Source organism: Melozone crissalis, unplaced genomic scaffold (assembly GCF_028551555.1).
Source record: "Melozone crissalis strain CALT ecotype California unplaced genomic scaffold, PUWL_Pcris_2 ptg000004l_1, whole genome shotgun sequence".
Taxonomy (NCBI): domain Eukaryota; kingdom Metazoa; phylum Chordata; class Aves; order Passeriformes; family Passerellidae; genus Melozone; species Melozone crissalis.
The window spans coordinates 17,785,048-17,805,000 of record NW_026535782.1 but is presented as its reverse complement, the minus strand read 5'-3'; the positions used below and the strand labels follow the sequence as shown (position 1 = coordinate 17,805,000).

Sequence of the window (19,953 nt, the reverse complement as noted above, 5' to 3'; positions counted from 1 at the left end):
TGCTAAGTGTCCTGAGGGCTCTTCTTATCCTTCCTTATCTTAAAGGCCCTACTACCTGAGGCTTAATAGACAAAATTCAGTTTGAAGGAGAAGAGGGGGTTTTGGCAATATAAGAGAAGAATGGCCCAAAATATCAAATATTTTTTACACATAGACAAATGATCAGAAAAGTGCTGTGAGGGCTAACTGTAACTTCCAACAGTCGCTGTGATGTCAATGAGATGTGAAAGATTCCTCAAGGCAGAAAGGGCCTTTTTTTATTTCTCCTTTCCCAAGGATGGCCACTAATTGCTTCATCTCCCCCTCCTACAGGTTGGAAATAATTGCATAATGATCACAAAATCCATTTTTGTCCATATCTCTGTTGTTCTTCTCAATCAATGCCTCTCCTACGTCTTAAGCTGGGCTCCAAAATTTTCTCAGAACCTCAGACAGTACCTTCTTTTCCCTTGGTTTTTTTTTCAAAATGTGCGGAGTGCATCAAGGATACAGTTTCCGTCTGTACTCCCTGTACTGTGCCAGGATATTGTGTCTCTTGTCAGTCAGTCGGTGACTTCCTAGCTGGAAGCCACAGCCTTTGGTGCACTGCAAGTGCAAACCAGGGTTAAGTGCCTGGAGCTAGCCAAGCCCTTCAGAAATGTTCCTTAAAGCCAAAAAAATAGTTTTCAAAGATGAAAACTGCTCTGAGAGGCCAAGTGTTGAATCTAAAATGCCCAGCAAGTCCTGGGATATCCTCAGTTCCTTCTCAGAGCAACCTGAGAATGGTAACCTGTTTTATTGAGATACAGGCAGTCCTTTCAGTTGGTCTGAATTATTGTAATTTACCAACAGCTATCCAGTATTGGTACATGCAAAAAGAGTATGAAGAAACAACTCTTAACTCTGTATTTAAAATTTGTTTATGCATTTTGATTGTTAAAATCCAGTGAGAAATCTGTGGCCAAATGACTCAAAAATCTCCAACAGAAAACCATTGGTAGAACCTGATAAATAAGATGCAGAAAAGTCAGATAAAATGTAAAAAATCAAAGTAGAAAACTTCATTTAGTTTTTGAGTCAAGGGTGCTTTTCTTAAATAGTGTGGAAAGCAGAGCTATCCTCTTATATTATTTTTTTTCCTAAATAGTAAGGGACAAATGATAGAACTTGGCTAAACATGTGGAAATTATGGGTTATATTATTTCATTTTTGCTACTTTATACTTAGTCATTTATCTTACTGTTTTAGCAGTTTGGACTTGAAAGGTAATTTGTTAGGAATTTTAAGCATTTTATGCATACTAAGCACTCTTAAAATTGGGAGTATTACTTTGATCAAAAACTCTGCAACTCTGCTTCAAGACTCACTTAGGAGCCAGCTGGAAGAACTAGGCATAGCCCTATTCAAGGCTATTAATATTTATCATTAATCTGATAGTAAGTTATTAAAGCCTAAATGTCCTATTAAAATCTAACCATCCTGTAAGTCTGTAATTTTTTTCTTGTTTTTTGCTTTGGTTGTGACATATTTTAAGAATGCAAGAATACTTTGGAAAGAAAACCAGAGAGAGTGTTCTATGTGTTTTCTTCATTGCAGTTTTGTTCATTGCAGTTTTGGACAGAGGCAGCCATGGTTACTATCATGAAATTTGATGAAAATAGCTTTTGTTTCCTTTTTCTGAAAAAAATCTCTTGATATATTTGATGATACTTTACATGATTTGACATGCCTCGATGTTTGTTCTATTAGGAAAAACAGAGGAAATAAAACTTCTGACAGAAAACAAAATGAATTCATGAAGAATTAATTCAGAACTTTTTGAATATAAATAGTCTTTTCATTTCACTCTACTTTCTCCTAGCAGTTACTTTTGTATATGTCAGGGCAGACCCAAATAATATTCCAATCAGACTGTTTGCTGAACAACTCTATGATCCCAACTCTGTCTACTTATTCAGTTTGTTCATGTCTCCACCTCCCACAACCATGATATTACACTCCAGTTAATATTTATTTATTACTTACAGTAATATATTTCCTTTTCTTGGTTCTTTTCCCTTTTTCTGTATCATGGGGTAAGAGTCGTTATCTAAAAAAGGAAGCTTTGATTTACTCCATAAATATCTGTGTTTGGCATATTCATTGGAAAATTGATGTAGCTGTGATTTTTCTCCCACACAATGTAGCTTCAAGCTCAGTCTATTAAGCTACTTTATTTCAGATAACTTCTTTGATATTGAGATGTTGCCTGATCCTGCCATTGAAGCTGTTCAGCTGTTGTCACTGATGTGGCATTTCTGTATGTAGGTCTGATGGAGGCTTAGTGCCCTCAAGTAATGCAGTTTGTATTGATCTTCTTTGTTTTCTTATTGACCCAGTACCCACAAATAGAAAGACTTCTGTATTCATTTCTTCTGTATTTCTCACCCCTATGCTGAATTGAAGTTAACGGTCTCCCTGACTGTCCTGGATATTTAGTCTAGGTGTGTCTCCACACATTTCCAGGTTTGTCTCTTTCATTTTATTTCCACATTGCCAAAGATCTATAGTATGTGTTAGAGCACCCCCTGCCTACTGATTCTTCTCTGACCACTGTGTGTTTCAAGATCTCATGGCAGAATAAATTGAAATGTGAGTTCTTGTGTTGAATGAACAGATTAAAAGAGCTGGTGCTGTTAGCTCTCACTTGCCATCTGAGACGAATTTCAGCTCGGTGAGTACTTCTTCCCTGTATTAAGTGGTAAAGTAAAGGCTGACCACTGTGATCACTGTTTTGAGTTTCAACTGGACAGAGTAAGGAACAGCTCCTTGCAGCAGTCTTGGCTAGTGGATAGTAACCAACCAGCCCTGCTGTGACAGAAAAAAATGGAGCATGCTGATACACTTCTCCCTTCCAGACTACTGCTCCAATCTTCATCGGCATTCCACTAATTTCTTAATACAATAGGCAAAACATGATTGCAAAAGGAAACTTGCAGAGCAGTAGAAATTTTTCACATTTATTGTGTTTCATTATTCCCTAGTTTAACTCTCATTTTTTTTCACAGACCCTTATTCGTTTGTTAATTTAATCTCTCACTTGTTGTGAAAAATGATTATTCAGGACTAAGTCAAACTTAGTAGTCACTGGTCCTGATACAGGAAATATGAGGAGATCCAAGTCTCTATTATTGGGATTCCAGATTCAGCTACCATAATAATTTTTTTTTCGTTATGAAATCTAACTGGAAGCATTTCTTTAGAAAAGTGGGCAGTATTTAGCAATTAGTAACAGTGAATTGAGAGTGGGATCCTTGCAGCATAAACTAAGCAGTCAGACATAAGAGAAAATGTGATTTTCCTAAATAAAAAGATGTGTTCTGACTATAAAATTGGACACCAGAAAGTTGTATCTATTACATTGGCTAGCTGAACAGCTATAAATTTTAACATGTAATATAAGTAAGTAAACTTGAATTTAGGATGCAATTAAGAGGTTGAAGAGATTTGAAGGTCATGCCTTATTAGAATTGTCACACATATTTTTTAGTAACAATAGCACTCCTTGTTAGCCATGTTTCTCACGTAGATTTGTATTTATACAGAATTTTGAAGCTTGAAGTATTCCACTAAAGCTTTGTTTGTTATTCCACCTACAGTCACAGAGCCCTGAGTTGTGCATTGTGCGTCAAAACATATTCCATTCTTTCAGAGTTCTTGGGGAGGAAATACGATGTAATTCATTATGCCCTGAAGATAAACAGTACCTCTTGACCTTTTCAAGAAAAGTTGCAATATTTTCTTATTCCAGAATGTAATATTGTACTGAGCCGATATCAATGTGATAAGATAAATGTTTCCTTTTCTAATGTAAACCAGAGTGCACTACATTTATATAAAAATCTTGCGGGATACCCAAAGCCTCCAGATAAAAAGGGGCAGCTTGGCTATTGTAGGTCTGCATTTTTGAATTCTCAGTCTCAAAGCACAAAGGGCAAACTGTAGCTAGTCTTGAAAACGATGGCCATTTTTCAGAATGAACAGATTTTTGCGTTGCCCTGTTTAGGATCCTCCTAAAGAATTTTCAAGCAAATTTTAAAAAGTATAGAATTTGTTACCATTAAAAAAGAAACCAAACAAAAGCCCATAAAAATAGAGATTACCTGTCTTTCTTTCAGTATCAGGATCTTTTGAGATGTCCCAGTAGAAGTCAGTGCTACTCTGTGTGTAGTTTAATTGCTTTTTACAAAACTCAGTATTTCAGGAAATGAAAGACTAATGAGGAGTACTGTTTTATTTCATTTATTTTCTGCATTTTCTGCTGTTGTTCAGAGCACAGTTTGCTTTAGTATCTATTCTTTGTTTCTCCACTGCATTGCACATGGCATGTTTCTGGTAGATGAAGTCAGTTATGTGGAAATGTGGTCACCACTGAGGAGAGGGCTCTGAACATGGCACTTTCAGCTTCCTTTCTGCCTGTAAGACAAAACATATTGAAAGGCAAAAGCATATTTGGCTTCATGGACTTAGCCCAAGTGTTAATACAGAGTCCTAGTCTCTTTTCCTGGCAAATCTCTCTTCCAATGGCCTCATTTATCTTTATATTTTAAATGCTTTTGTATGCAGATCTGCTTATTATGTGGCATGTAAAAACGCTCTGTTATTCATGTGTATTCTATTCACAGAACAGAGTGGCTTTAACTGCAGCTACTATTTTATATAAAATGACGTGTTATATTTTAAAATCAGTTGATATTGCTTCTGCTCTTACTGCATTTGGGACTTCATAGATATTCTGAATGCTTACTAATGTAAGCAAAATAATACTGTTGCACTACAAAGCAGTAACATATTTGAACCCCTTCAGGCTGAAAGTAAGACTATTCTAAACATACTAATCACAGCATATAAATTAGATTCAGCAGGGATTAAAATACAGGAGAAAAGAGCAGTTAAGAACAGGGGTAAGAAGAAATGAAGTATCATTCAATCCATCTATTTTACTTATGTACCATGTTAATAACATTTTTTTAATTGTTTGTTTATTATTTTTATTTATTTAAACCTAAGGAATAATCTTAAAATCTAAAGAAAACATTCAGAAAGATTAAGGTCAGTATTAGGAAATTAACTGCAAAAAGTTTTGAGAGAAGACTTTTAAGTTCCTGAGTGAAACAGAAACATGGGTGAAGATGAGACTATGATGTTGGGCAATGTAAGGAAGCTCTTGGAGTCACCTAGGGAAGAAGACAACCATAATAAAAAAAGGAAGGCTGACAGATCAGAAGAAAAAAATGTACACAAGGTTTTCTATGGGGTCACATTGACTAGGACTTCAAGAATAAAGGATTTGATTTGGGTTTGAAAACAAATGGTCTGTTCACCAGGGAACTAAGTAGAATGTATGAACTAGATATTCTCTACACTGGAAAAGAACTATTTGTAAACTGATGAGGTTTAGAGGCAAAGAACTTAGATACTGTGTTAGCAGATGTGCAATCATGCATCTTACTTAGATACTGTTCTCTCTTTGATCCCCACATTTAAGACAGTTCCAGATATCTGCAGTAAAGACAATCCAAAATTTCTTCCAGCTTAAATATAGTTTCTAGAATATATTTTTATAATTATGCATTCATTTATTTAAAGTTTATGCAGTCTTTATTCCACAGTAAGAGAGCACACTAAGGCAGAAATGGTATAAATGACTCAATGCTGTTTACCACTCAGTCTGCTGCTTATCTCCTTGCTCATTGTTAGGGATAGTTATATGATCTGTATCAAATTCGTTCTGCAGCTGTCAGTTCCTGCAAGCATATAACCAGGCAGGTAAGATTTCTAGAAGGCAGATGGCAACATCACCAATACAACTGCTCTAATTGGCATAATCAGTACAAGAAATGAAGAGTAAAAGAGCATGAAAGTAGAATTACTTTTGTATCCCTTAAAAGGAGGCAGTGACGGGCTAGCACTTACTAGCTTCTGTAGCTGACTGTGCTGAACTTTCCCTGAACATAGAAAAAGTGCATTATAATCTCCAAAACCATCCATCTGGCATCTTCCATTAACATTAAACAGAAAGGAAAGGGGAAAAAAAAAGAGGGGGATTGTTGTTGTTCAGAAACATTTATATCTGACTTGAGGATTCTACAGAAATGTTAGCCCTTGGTGGAATGTGCCCCAGTCAAATTAACATCTCTGCACACTCCATTCTTGTGTCTCATGGCAGAATGCTTGAATTTCACTGTACCTTGCTTTTCTTCTTCACTAGACTGAAGGGTTTAAAATCTGTTTGAAATTGGAATACCTTTGGATATTGCTTGAAATTAGCTACAGTGGGAGTAGACATGAAAGATTGACAGCTGAACACATATAGTAATCAGCAAGGGCAGGATTTAATTGCAGCTAATTTTTACTTGTTGAACACCCATCCATATAAAGATATTATATATTCAATTATATTTATAATGGTCTGGACAATCAACATATGGTAGAACTTAAAAGTATAAGCATTTAATTTAACACAGATTTGACTTGTCCCTTCTTCCTTTGCTTGTCAGGAGCTTTTATTCCTTTCTGTATAGGAAACAGTTTCAGAAATGCAACTCTGGATACAGGACCAGATATCTTCCTATGTTTACTCCTACTAATTATTGGAATTTGAGGATGCATTAAAGGCTGTCATGTGAAATGTTGAATTCTGTTTCCAAAACCTTATTTTTACTTGAGAAATTCAGGAAGCTTGCTGAAGCTGTATTACAGAGTGGATGAATAGATATGGCTTGTGACAGGTTAGATACAACACAATAATTTATGACTGTATGAATGTACATTGCTAAATCCCCTTCTTTTCTGTCGAGTAGAAACTTTCTTCTCCTTATCTTTCATTTTTGATTTTTATAAAACTATGTTTTTGAAGCTTTAGGTGTCATTGTTTTGTCTTCTTGTGACACCTAATAAAAAAAATTCCAAACTGAACCAAAATCAGAATTCGGCTTAGCCATATATAATATGGGGTAATATTTTTTGCAAAACTTAAAAAAATATGTTCTAGAACAGAGATTAAATAAGGAGTTGCAACAGAGGCTTGTAGTTCTCAAAAATGAAGAAATTTTAAGAAAACTTTGTCTGAAAAAAACCTACAACCTGGAAAACAAATGCTCAGGTTGCTACCACTTGCATTTGGTAAAATTTCACAAATCACTTCTTCCAACACATTTAATGATTGGTATAGGTGAGAATTCCTGTGAGCATTGCTCTTAGGGGTTTTTTTTGAACTTTAACTTTGTTGAAAAATGTCTATTTTGGAATGCTGTTAATTCACATCTAAATAATTTTAAATGGGGATCTTGATATATGTTGTCTTGCAAGATGATGTAAGAACTTGAGTGAATTTCATGGATTCACATTTCAAAGAATGGGACCTATTAGGTCACTTTGGAGTCTGCTAATGTTTGTTATAAAAGAGAGGCTATCTATACTACTTAAGCTGTGTCAGACTAGTCAGAAAAACACATGCCTTGAAAATTAAGGATGTCAGTTCAAGTAAAATTAATTTTTTTTCTCTTAAATGGCATAATCATCTCTAGTAACCAAAATATCTATTCTCAATGGTATTGTGCTGGCCTGATTTTTATACTCTGCCTACTATATGAGTCTTTTAAAGTAACTTCTAGTTGGGAAGAAATTTAATTTCTCTTCAACATTACTTCCATTGTTTTTATTTTGCTGCAATTCTCTTTGCACTTATAAAAAATTGTAAAAAATTGTCCTTAATGTACAGTTTTAAGTCCTTGTAGTCTTTCTGTGATTTACCTTTTCTCTGTGTGTTTTATAGCAATGAAGGTATAATGCAGCTTTTCTTTAGAGAGGCCAGAATCTTCCCAAATTCTGATGCAGAAAAATCTAAAGAAAAGTAATGCTGATGATTACATATTTTTAAATACATTCCTAACACTTTTCATTTTCACAGTATGCTTTTCCTGAAAAATCCCATTCTCATAGTATCATGTTAAAATAAACAAATAAAAGTATTTATAATATTAAAAAAATCCAAAACCTTAAGTGCTTGAAGTTGGATCTTTTTACTCTTTTCACTTGTTTTTGTGCCAATGCCGCTGGTGATACACCAAATCTTTGCAATGCTCTCTGCCATCTGGCTCCAGAGTCCCAGACACTTTTGATGAATAACCTGCTTGCTCCTTTGCCAGTAGCAGATGGAGTTCAGTCCCAGCTTTGAGATCTGGGGCACTCTTGGAGTTGGTGACTAACCTGAGCTCTGGATATTACTTATTTTAGAGCCTTTGTCAAACTACATAAATCTGAATACTCAGTGTTAAGTGCCTAAACATGAGGATGAGAAATACTATCAACCATATTAGTATTTACACAAATTATTATATGGTACTATTTTTGTGGATTTGATTGATGGTAACTCTGGAAACACATGCTTTGGATTCTTTGGGGGTTTTGCCACTGCTTCTTTAATGAAAGAATTTAAGGTTTTTCATAAAACCTTGGGTGTTATCAAAATTTTGACTTTCCTCAGTAGAACTCATCCCAGATGCATAAGGTGTCTATATAAAACTGCTACTTAAAAGTCATCAGCAGATACACCATGGGAAGTTCAGGATGCAGCAGTTCAAAATGAAAGGAGTCTTGATTCCCCCACCCTGGAGTGTCTGCTCTTGTTTCTGACATTTTATTTTTTCCAGCCTGTACAGATATAAAATTAAGGTTCTTTGACACTCTCACAAGCCATCCCAAAGACACAATGTGGCTGCTTCTGCTAAGAGAGGCTCCAAAACAACATTTGGCTCAACTGTTTTGACCATATAGCCATGATCTTCACTAGTAAATTAAACACATGGATACTAAACTGAGCAGCTGACGCAGGGTGAGACACACATGAGCTAACACGCATTTTAGTCCCCAAAACTGGGATAACTGCACCCAATTCCATAGTCAGATTGGTCCTTGGAAAAGTCTGACTGCAGAGCTGTGCCAGGGCATAGCTTGGGAGTGCGTGGGTCAGCACAGGTGAAAAGTGCATGCCCAGAGCTGTACTCACAGCTTGCTGGTGCAGAAAATCACATTCTCAGTTAGTCTCCAGTTTTCACTGTAGGTGAAGCCTGAGAGAGTTGGTAAAAGTGATATTGTCATTATACCTTTTTTAGTAATGCACTCCCTATGTTTTTTGCAACTTTGTACATGAAAGTGTTTGCAGGGTTCATGCCTTAGTGTTATTAATGAACCTGGGGATTGCTGGAGAAGAGGGTGAGAACCTCTGACATTCATCTAAAATCAAAGATTGTTTCACCTGCTGGCAACAGCTCTTTCTTCAGGTAGCAGCATATGCCATAAACTGTGCTCCAGAAAGTATTTCAAAGCCATCCCAAAGTCCTCACATAAAATAGTTTCTCTCCTGTTTTTATTCTTCAGTCCACTGTCCTATGGCACAAGAAGATCCCTGGGAATTGCAGTAGAGGAATAAGCATTATCCAGAAGGCTTTCTCATAAAGGACAAGGCCTTCTCACTAAAAATGCTATAACACTATGATGTCTGTCATGTATTTTTTCCAAAATCTCAGAGATGAAATTATCCATGCTTTTTCTTGCCAAATAAAAAAAATCAATCTCTGATAGATTATATAAAATTTCTAAAATAAAATAAAATTTACTGTAGATTGTAACACTGTACTAGTATTGAGATATATTGTCAGGAATAGATCCGTGTTTTGTGTTATACTTGAAACTCATGGTATGAAGAAGTGATGATCTAGTAAGATAGATAAATGTTCACAGAATAGATGCACTGCATTGTGCCTAGTAAATTAAATTAAAAGGCAATATAGTTACAGTTTGCTGAAGTTTAAAATGTACCAAGAAGGAAAAAGAAAGTAATACAGGAAGGAGAATCTGGAAAATATTTCTAGGACATGAAATCTGAGCTCTGTGCAATGTGGAAAGAGGACTGGCTTTAGAAGAGAAGTCTAGTGACTGAGCTTAGACCATAGTAAGTTGATGACATGACAGTGGACTAAAAAAATAAAAGCTGAATATTAAGTTTTGATTTATGTAAACAGTAGTTGAAGGAATATATGGAGTAAAATTTATATCCCAACTTAATTTCCAACATATTTTGATCATGCAGTAGATTGCAAATGTTTTTTTTATCTGCATGTTAGTGGTAGTGATTGTGTAATATATGCTGCATGGTTTGGAGGGACCTTTCACAGTCTGATGCCAGAATACTGATGTGAAGTATTACATATGTTTGGCACCAGCATACCTGGGTGTGTCTGCTTTTACAAATACATTTAAAGGTGATAATGCCCCTGAGCATATTCATGATTATAATTCCTTGATTAGCTTGCTGTTTGGGAAGATTACTGTAGATGCCAAGGCAGTATTAAAAAAGATCATTTTTTCCTGGGTGAGTTTGATGAAGTGTGATAGAAACATGTACCTTTTAATTCAAATGTCTTACCTGTTGCATTTGCTCATGCATATTACTTGGGAATTCCTTGCACAGCTGCTATCAGTTCTCCAGCACCTAAATGCCCTGGGATTTGCAAAATATCTTTATTCCTCTTCTGCAAAACAATTTTAATAGCTTCAGGTCTTTTCTTTTTCATCCCTGCAAGTTTCTAATCATAAAGAATATACTTCCTACTAGATGTCCTCACAAGGACTGAAACTGGGATGAGGAGCCTGAGGACATTTGCCTGTCTCTCTATACTTGCATTTTAGCTTAAAATTAAAGCTCTTTGTCATTTCACTCTTCTTATAATCTTCACTCTTAAAAGTCCCTGAAGTAGAGAATGCTTTCTCAGTAGCACTGTCTACACAGACTGTTAGGGCTACCCTTCAAAACATACAATTCACTTGCCAACTAGAGCAAGAACCTGAAGGTTCATATTCTTCAGAGACAGAGGTGTCTGCGTGGTGGATTGTGCCTTTTAGATCATCACAAAATGCACCAAAAAGTTAAAAGGTAGATAAGCAGTCCAAGTGAAGAGCTGAAATTGTAATAATTCGAGCAGGTCAGAGTAGACTGCAAATGCAGATAGCTCTTATATAAAACATATAAAACATATATGTTTTATACAAATATATAAACCAATTTGTGATCATGAAATAGAGGTTCCTCTGGCATCTCTCTGTCCACACTTAGTGCCAGATTTTAGTGCTCAGAATTCTTCCAAGGAGTTTAGATCAGACCTTTTGTTTTCAACACATTTCAGAACAATTCAGAACTATTGCCCAATGCCACCATTGATAAGTTTAGTGTCTAGAAACGGGCTGCTATTTGCATAATTTACTTTATATCATCTTAAGACAAGTTTTTACTGGTTTGTTTGGTTTTTTTAATTGCAGACCAAACTCCTCTTCTGTCTTCAAATAACAATTTCTCAAAAGCCTTGAAAGACTGCAAATAAAATGGCTATTGTCATATTGCCTGTTTACATTCATGTTTATTGTTTCTTCCCCAATCACTCTTTTATTGAATATGTTCCTGTTAGTTTAGTTTATGTTAACTGAAGTTTTAGAAAGCATTACAAAAATATCCATAAGAAAAAATAAAAAAATATATGCAGTAGGATTTCAGTTCATCTGATTTACCTTTAGCAATATAGACTGATTTTTAATGTGGTTGAGATTACGTAGCGACTTTGGATCAAATTAGTTCATTAAAAACATGGCCAAAAATGGATCAGTTTGTTTTTGCCTTTTGTTCATTTGTGAAGACGTCTGACTTAGGTTGATTTAGTTGTGCTTTGGACCCTCATCCTTGCCTTATTTTTCTCTCCTCTTCTTAATTCTCCATGTCAGCCACGCATCTCTGTTGTTTCTAGCAGGAATTGTAATTAGAAGAAAATCTTGTTTTCTCCTACTGTTGTGTCCATACTTGGAGGGGAGGACACAAGAATCCTGATCAGGATCTCTGACTACAGTTAGGGTTCAGAGCATTTATTTCTAAGCCATCTCCTGTTCTGTATACTATTTCTCTGTTCAGTCCAAAATTTCAAGGACAGTCTCATAAACAAAGAAGTGGTCATGTAAGATCGGAAAATTCCAAAGAGCAACTCTGTATGTGCAGCTCTTGCTGATCCTCTGCTGTTAGCTCACCATGGAAACAAACCATGCTGGAGCTTCATGATATTCAGTTTATGAGAACATGGTGTTATTTGAAATGTAGCAAGGTGTTAGACATCGCAGTAATCCAAACTTGGCATGCTTTCACAGGAGCCACACAATCAAATAAAACAGGGCTGTGAGACACTTCTAAAGATCTTCTGTGTCCCAGAGCAGAATTGGTGCTCTTAACTATTCCCTAAGATGCTTCTTGAACAGGTTCAGTGATAATGATTTTGCAGCATGTACACAATTTATTGTACTCCTTCACTACTCTACCATTGGAAAGTTTCTTTATAAATTTAATTAAATCTCTCTGGATTCAGTTTAAGGCCATTTTTGCTTGTGTTTCCCATGTAATACAATTAATTTGTTCTGTGCAAGAACTTGCTGATGACTGTTACCTCTTTAGGGTTGGGATTAATTCCTGTTTTTATGATTAGACTTCTGCCATCCCATATGTTGGCTATTGACATCTTTATACCATTCCTACCTGGCTGCTGGTAAAATGATCCACCTCTTTGAACCACTGTGTCCCAAACTGGGTACATTTCACTAACTGAGTCTTTAGAAGATTGAAGAAAGTATCAGTTTTGTATGGCACTTCTATTTTTATATCCCAGTTGCTTTTATCATAATAATATGACAGGATTTTTTTTAATGTCTTGAATGCATGATTTTCACCTCAGCTCTATGTATTAAATTTAAGATTTCTTTACATTATACTCCTGTAAGAACTAAAACTCAATAATTAGAACTATTAAAGCTATTTAAAACATCCTTTAAATTTATAAAATCAAATGTGAAAACCAGTCATGACCTTTTTCTTCTCCACTGATAATCAACTGGATATTTCAGTAATGGCTTTTGTGCCTTCCTCCCATACACTAAAACCTTGATATGACCATCTTGATCATATTTCCTTTCATGGTTACAATCTCACTCATTCCTCTGGACATGGATTTGAAGGGGCAGTGGTAAATCAAATTGTTATAATTCAAATATTTGGAGCCCTTTCAATCAGTGGCTCTTCAATGGATATGTAATTTCTTATACTTGGATTGGCTGAGAAAGTTTGATTAGTACAATTACTGTAATTTCATTTAATTTTGGTACCATGTAGATCCATTTTCTTTGATGGGTAGTTTTGGTTACTAGCTTGCAAGGAGGGTATCCAGATGAGGAATTTGTGCTTCTGATACTTGGTGTCAGCACTCCTTTACCAGTGAGCGCAGAATGTAATTTAATTGAAAATAAATTGTAAAGATAGATGTATTTCATTCTGACTTCTAAATGGCTAGGGCTATTTTAGGGTAAAATTGTTTTGGCATTTGTTCTTCACATGTTATTTTACCTCTCTGTATTGCTTAACAAAATTAATCAGTCCTCAGATCTGTCCTCTAAACTTGAGGTTCTATTCTGGGAATCTTGCTGTTGGCCAGAACAAAATGTTAGCATGCATGCTTCCTTCTGGTTTATATCTACCTCACTTCTTGGTTTAGTTTATATCTTGGTGATGATTTTTTGTTAATAATTTGATTCATAATCTCCATGTTTAATTCATTGTCTTTAATTTTAAAATTTCCTTTCAGATTTCTATCTGTAAAAACTCTTGCCTTCTAATAACCTTCTAACAGTTGCAATGCTTCCTTTGATACTCTGTTTCTTTCCACTTCCAAAGTTGCTCCAAATTTTGGTCTTAATACACATGGAACTGCCCTTGATTTAACTTGCATCAGTTCCTTTCTTATTTATAAATTATCAAATCATCTGTTATTCTACCTAAGTCAACACTGCTTTGTTTCTGACTGCTTTAATTGAAAGTAGGTTTCACAGCCAATAAGGAAATGTCTACAATGGACAAACTTGAAAGAAGTATTTTAACCAACTCCTCTCAAATCCTATGTTTACGTTCTACCTATATGCATAATATTAAATAAACTTAAAATAATTTAAGGAATTTTTTTATTTCTGGCTTCACACATGTGATAACTGCATGGATTTTTTTTTTCTTTGCCTGCACACTTATTTCCAGCTTTTTAATCTCAGTTAGCAGATTTTCATTGGAAATAGATCATACCAGATTTCATGTGGAAATCTGGTATGTGCCATCATTACCACATTTTTTTCATGTAGAACTAAGAGATTAGCTCTCCTGTTTAACTATTACATGTCCCAATCTTTTAAAAATCACATCCCATGGAATAAAATAGCAGTGTCAGAATATTTGTGATCTTGGATTGCTGGCTTTTTATGTGTGCACTGTTTTGTTGTTTTTGTTTGTTTCTTTTATTTAATAAATTAAATTAGTCACTGTGTAATGTAAGGAGTAGCAAAGAAGTAAGAGTAGATTGCTTCTGTGTGTACAAAAAGAAAGTTAAGTTCAGGCATGTGGGATGAAAGAAAGATTGTCAGGTTCAAGCACAACTTTGGTGTTGTGAGCCCCCATCTCTCCTAACCTTTGACATTTGCATTCTTCAGCTGGTTTGAGCTTTGGAGAAAGCATTTGGATTTGCTGTCAGGCACCATGTTAAGTGTGGTCTGACATGGAGCCCTAATGACCAATGCAGTCCATGTCTACAGGGAAGACATTCCTGCTAATGCTGCCAGGAATTGAAGCATGGAACTGTTATGGGTGTTTTGTTTCTAGTTCTTCATCAGTCAAATAATGGGCAGGGAAAATTAAAGAGTTGTTTTTGCAGAAGTCTTTAGAATCTATTAAATTGGGTTGTAGGGAGAGAAGCTAAATTGGCTTTATAAAATGAAATATGTAAACTGCTAATTCCTAATGCCCTGTATTTATTTAGCATCCTTCACACAGAAAAAAAAAAAAAAAGACACTAAACAAAAAACCCACAACCAAACAACAACAACAAAAAATGCCAAAAGAGTGAAAAAAAAATCTGGTAATTAACTATTATTTTTCACAAAACTAGTCTAATTACAAATCAGTCATGGTGAAATGAAAGGTCAATAACTACAGATGCATAATTTCTCTCTGATAGATTGCTGTTTGAAAATAGGTTTATGAAAATTATGTGATTAATTTCCTTTTATTAAACAGCATTATAAGATTTCATGTTGCATTTATCACTTTATTACTATTACTTTTTCTCTTCAACTCAAAATTAATCCTGGATAACATCAAGATAGAACAGAAGTTCAGGTAGATTGAGGATCATTTCTTCTACTGGCGTTTGTGTGGCAGGGAAGACCACAAATGTGAATCAAAATCAGAGCCTCAGTATACTGAAACTGGCAGTATCAGCCTAAGAAAACAAACCACACACACACACCATCACCCTTGCTGCTAAACAACCAACCAACAGCAAAGTGCTTTTAGTCCAAGGAAAAGCGAGCCATATCCAGACATATTCTTATGTTTTCTGAGCTGAAGCACTCGAGGAATGTAAGTATGTAAGTTAAACTGTGATCCAGAATGTCTTTTTCTACTTGCTCCCAACCCTCAATGTACTCTGCTCTTTTACTTTGAAATTCCCCAGGCATGAAGAGTTGCTCTCCTGAACAAATGAAGAATTTTCCCGGCCTTGGAAAAGCTGGGCAACCTGGGGATCCAAGAGCCAGCCAATCATTTGCACAAATTCCTGTAGCGTTAATGTAGCAGATGTTTTCAAACATATTCAATGTTCACTTAATCCTGCCCTTAGGGTTGGGCTTAGGACCGCCTTTGGTGGGCACTACCACTTCTTGTCCTCTTGTCTAGCAGCCTGGTAGTAGGAGTACTTGGGAATGTAATACAGTCAAAAACTATTGCCTCTTCTGCTGGAAGTTTCAAACATTTGGATCTCTTCCAGGTCTGTTTTCTACTATTAGGCATGGCACCCTAATCTAAATTTAGAAGACAGAAAAACCTTTTTGCTTGAGTATTGGCATAGTCCGATGTTGGGTTAATTGAATGAAATCCTTCTTAGGGAATATCTAGGGTTTTTTTAGGTAATATATTCCTTGAAATTGGTGCCAACAGCCTTAGCTGTCTGTTCTACTTCTAAAGGCAAACACTGTAAAAATTGCTCAGTCTATCTCTTGTAGGTAAAATCAGACAGGTTGTGTGGTTTGGATTTCTGTTACACACAGATGGACTTTCCAGTGTGGCGCATTTGTCCTCAATTTTCTTTGTGTGGCTTAGAGAAAAAAAGAGAGTTTTTCACTGGGGAAAATAGGAGTTTGCTTTCTCTATTGAGGCTTCTGGAGAGACTGCTCATCTTAAATTCAAGATTCTTTGACTAGTGCTAGCTGCTTTGCTACTCCATTTGGAAAGATTATAAGCTTCTGTGCTGACTGACTCTGATATTCATTAGAGAACTTTCTGGGCAAACACAATCAGTGAGAGACAAAGGTTTAGACATGTCATTTGAGTGCTGTTAGGAAGACTTAAACAATGTTGTCTTTCAGTCACTATCTTTTGAGGGTTTTGTACAACTGTGGGTAATTCTGGGATTCTTGTTGGGAGCCAGCCAGAGAATAGGCCCCGAGCAGGTTATAAAGGGTCAGAGGTTCTCCTGAAGTGTTTTTTATAATAAATGTAGCCCTGTAATCATTTGGTTAACTTGTTATTCAACCAGTGCAGAGCAGTCTTTGGCCTTAAATCCAGCTTAGCATGTTGATATGTTTCGGTTGCATAGTGCTACCAGCGAGATGACTCTCGTTTGACATATTCAGCCATTTGGAAACTTAGATGTTCAGAAACTTATTTGATGTTCAGCAGGAATGTTAGGGTATGCAGTCATTTGAAAAAATAAAATAGGTATTCAGAATTAAGAAAGAAAAGAATCTGGTCGACTTCTGGCAAGTGTTTTGGTTATCTACAGAGTATACACCTCTTGTCAGTATAAATAGGGAGTGCCTGTATAAACATTCTTGTTTCGCCTGTTCCACATAATAGTTTCTTGTATCATATTTCTTTTGACCTCGCTATCTGAAACCAATTACAGGAGATCCATTTGGGCTGCATCTATTTTCATAAGAAGCCCAGGCAGCAGTGTTTTTCTCAGAGATGAATATCAACATCAAATATCCTTCTGAGTGCTTTGTTATTTATGTTTCAGAGAGATTTTGTAGCCTTCAGCTCTCAAGAATGTGTCACGCTGTGCTGTTTATACATTGACGATATTAATGGGCATAGATGTCATTTTTCATTTTAACGTCTCAAATGCAACAGGCTGATAGGTTAAACATTCCTGGTTTTAAAGGAAGGATATGAGTGACATCTGTTTCCTAAAAATACACATATATTTAATTTCTAAAAAACAGAATAATAAGCTTACCATCTTTAGGTGACAGCTTTCACTTTATTAAAATGGTCAAACTTTAAAAATAATTTTGAATCACGCTTAGATCAGACAGAAGGGTTTGGAATACAATATTAAAGGAAGTTATATCTCCTAGTAATACTGCCAACAAACAGCAAAGTCTACCGCAATTTATCAACTTTAATAGTGTGAGTTATATGCAATTATTTTCATTTCTGTTCTGCTTATGTTTTAGCTATGCCAAAGCTTCGTAGTAAATATTAAGAAGTACTGTTCCCAATAAATATTTTACTAGAAGACACAGTGAGTTCTGGAAACCATATGCCCAAATTTTCCTTCCTATATAGCCATCACTTAAAGTTTCATAATTATTTTCATTTACGTAATTAAAATAATTTCTAATCCTCAGTTCTTGTTATTGCTTTTGTCTACATTGGATTTTTTAAATAGTTTTACTCATTTATATAATTAAGGAAAAGTTCCTACTAAATTTGAAACAAGTGTTATTGGGAACTAGATACAATTTTGAGTGCCGTCAAATCTGTTCTTTCTGCACTTAACTTGAGGTGGGACTCAACATAAATTTGATTTGTCGGATTTATAAGCATCTGTTATTTTATCTTCATTACACTGTTTTTAGATCACGAGTTATTGTCAGAGAAATTTATAAATGATATATGGGATGGGTGTTTACTGGAAGTGTAGATGTTAAACTATGCATTTTGTAAAATACTTTCAAGTTCTCAATTTATTTTGCAAAGATTTAATAGCAGCAAATGAACTTTTAGAACTATTGTTTTACAGTCTCATGATCTTCACTTATGAATAATGTCAGTAATAATGCTTTGAAATTAACAGTATTTCTGAGAGGTTGTTTACTGTGTAGCAAAATGTAAAGTTAAGCAGCACACTTGGAGAAAAAAATACTATATGATGACTGATCTAAGAACAAAGGCTGACAGTGATTTCTCCTTATGAGTTTTAAATCATCTCTGATCTCTTGAAATTGTTTTCTGTTCTTCTTCTATCTCCTGTGTTTACAATAATCTAAACTGCCACAATAAGATCACTGAAGTATTCAGGTAGTCATCATTTATAAGACATTCTGTATTAAAAGATAAGCCTTTACTCCTTTAGAGATATCCCAACCAGCACATATGAATCAAAATAGTTTAAGTAGTAGAGCCTTTTATGCAAGCATATCCTGTTGTGCTGCCTTGCTTTTTCATGAAGTGTGACTCTTTTTGTAGTTAGCTGTATGAAGTCATACTTTCTTGGACTCATTCCACAGGAGTATGCTAGCCACAATTTGAAATCAGTCTAGATTAAATCTAAGCTACAGCAGGCTATGATTCTCTAATTTTCAAGTACTGTAAATTTACAGATTTACTGGATGTTTACTTGCTTGTTTTATTGTATTGATGTGAAGACACTGATGCTGAGGAAGATTAGGATTTCTGCAACTGCCAAAAATAAAAGATTATTGTGTCTATGTTTTTTTTTTTTTTATATTTCCTCTTACTCCAGATCTCTTCTCTCATTCTCCTGGCAGTATCATCCCAAGTGGTGAGGTTAGTTTTCCTCTGCAGTCTCATGAATTCTGGAGTGCAGTAGTTCTCTTGCTTCCATTCAAGTTTTCCTTTTGGAGAGCACTAGACATTAAAGAATACAAATTTGCCACATATCTTCTGTTCGTGCTTTTAATCTGTTTTTGCTTCAACCACTGCAAGAAGTTGGGACCAAATCCTGGTGCCCCTGAAATCAACAGATACATTTAACTCTGATCTCAGGCAGAGAAATACTGTCCTTAAGGATATGATCAAGAACTGAGTGCAGAAGAGATCATGCACCCAGTGGTTCCTTGATAACAAAATATTTCAAGTGCACTTTTAAATATGTTAACTTTTTGTTTATTTTTGGCAGAGAGAAGATAGTTCTGTGTGTCTCATTGCTTAGGTTCAGAGGAATGTATACTCTTTGTGTAGCTGACCTGTAATTACTTGAGAATTTGATGAAACAATACAGGGATTGTTGTGGGAATGTCTCCAAATGTTAAAAGTCTGCTCTGCAAACTTTGTACCAGGGCCTTCTATGGGGAGACAAATCAATGTTGTTAGGAGATGGTACTAGTGCATTCACTTTGTTTACTTTGGTTTTCTATGTCTGCCTGCCTTCTCAGAAAACTTGCTTGGAGCCAGACTGTAGCAGCCCTCTCTCTGTCTTTTCATAATTGATCAGGGGATGACTGCCTTCCCTGAGGGTTAAGACGTGGCAACTTTTTCTGTTTGCTCAGCATCTCAATGCAGTAGTTCAAACATTGTTCACACCAGCTGGCAGTGTAATGCCATATGCACATCTTGTCAAAGCAACTGTTGTCATGGATACTAGAAACTATCTTAAAAACCAGCTCATTTGAGTCTAATCAAAATTGTACCTTTCTTTATCAGTTGAGAATCTTTATTATTTTAGGGAACATTGATCAAATGGCATTTGTTGCAGTACATTCCATCTGCAGTAGGTTTTAATAACAGAAATAACAGTGTGATGTATTGTAAAGCTATAAATGCTATTTATTGAGCTGATTTTT

The 19,953-nt window shown here is 35.5% G+C and overlaps 1 protein-coding gene across 5 annotated transcripts in view; it reads left to right on the top strand.

Annotated features, from left to right (window-relative positions):
- The window catches only part of FOXP2 (forkhead box P2), a 398,888-nt gene that overhangs the window by 259,547 nt on the left and 119,388 nt on the right, over positions 1-19,953 (top strand). The gene's annotated exons all lie outside the window — the stretch shown is intronic.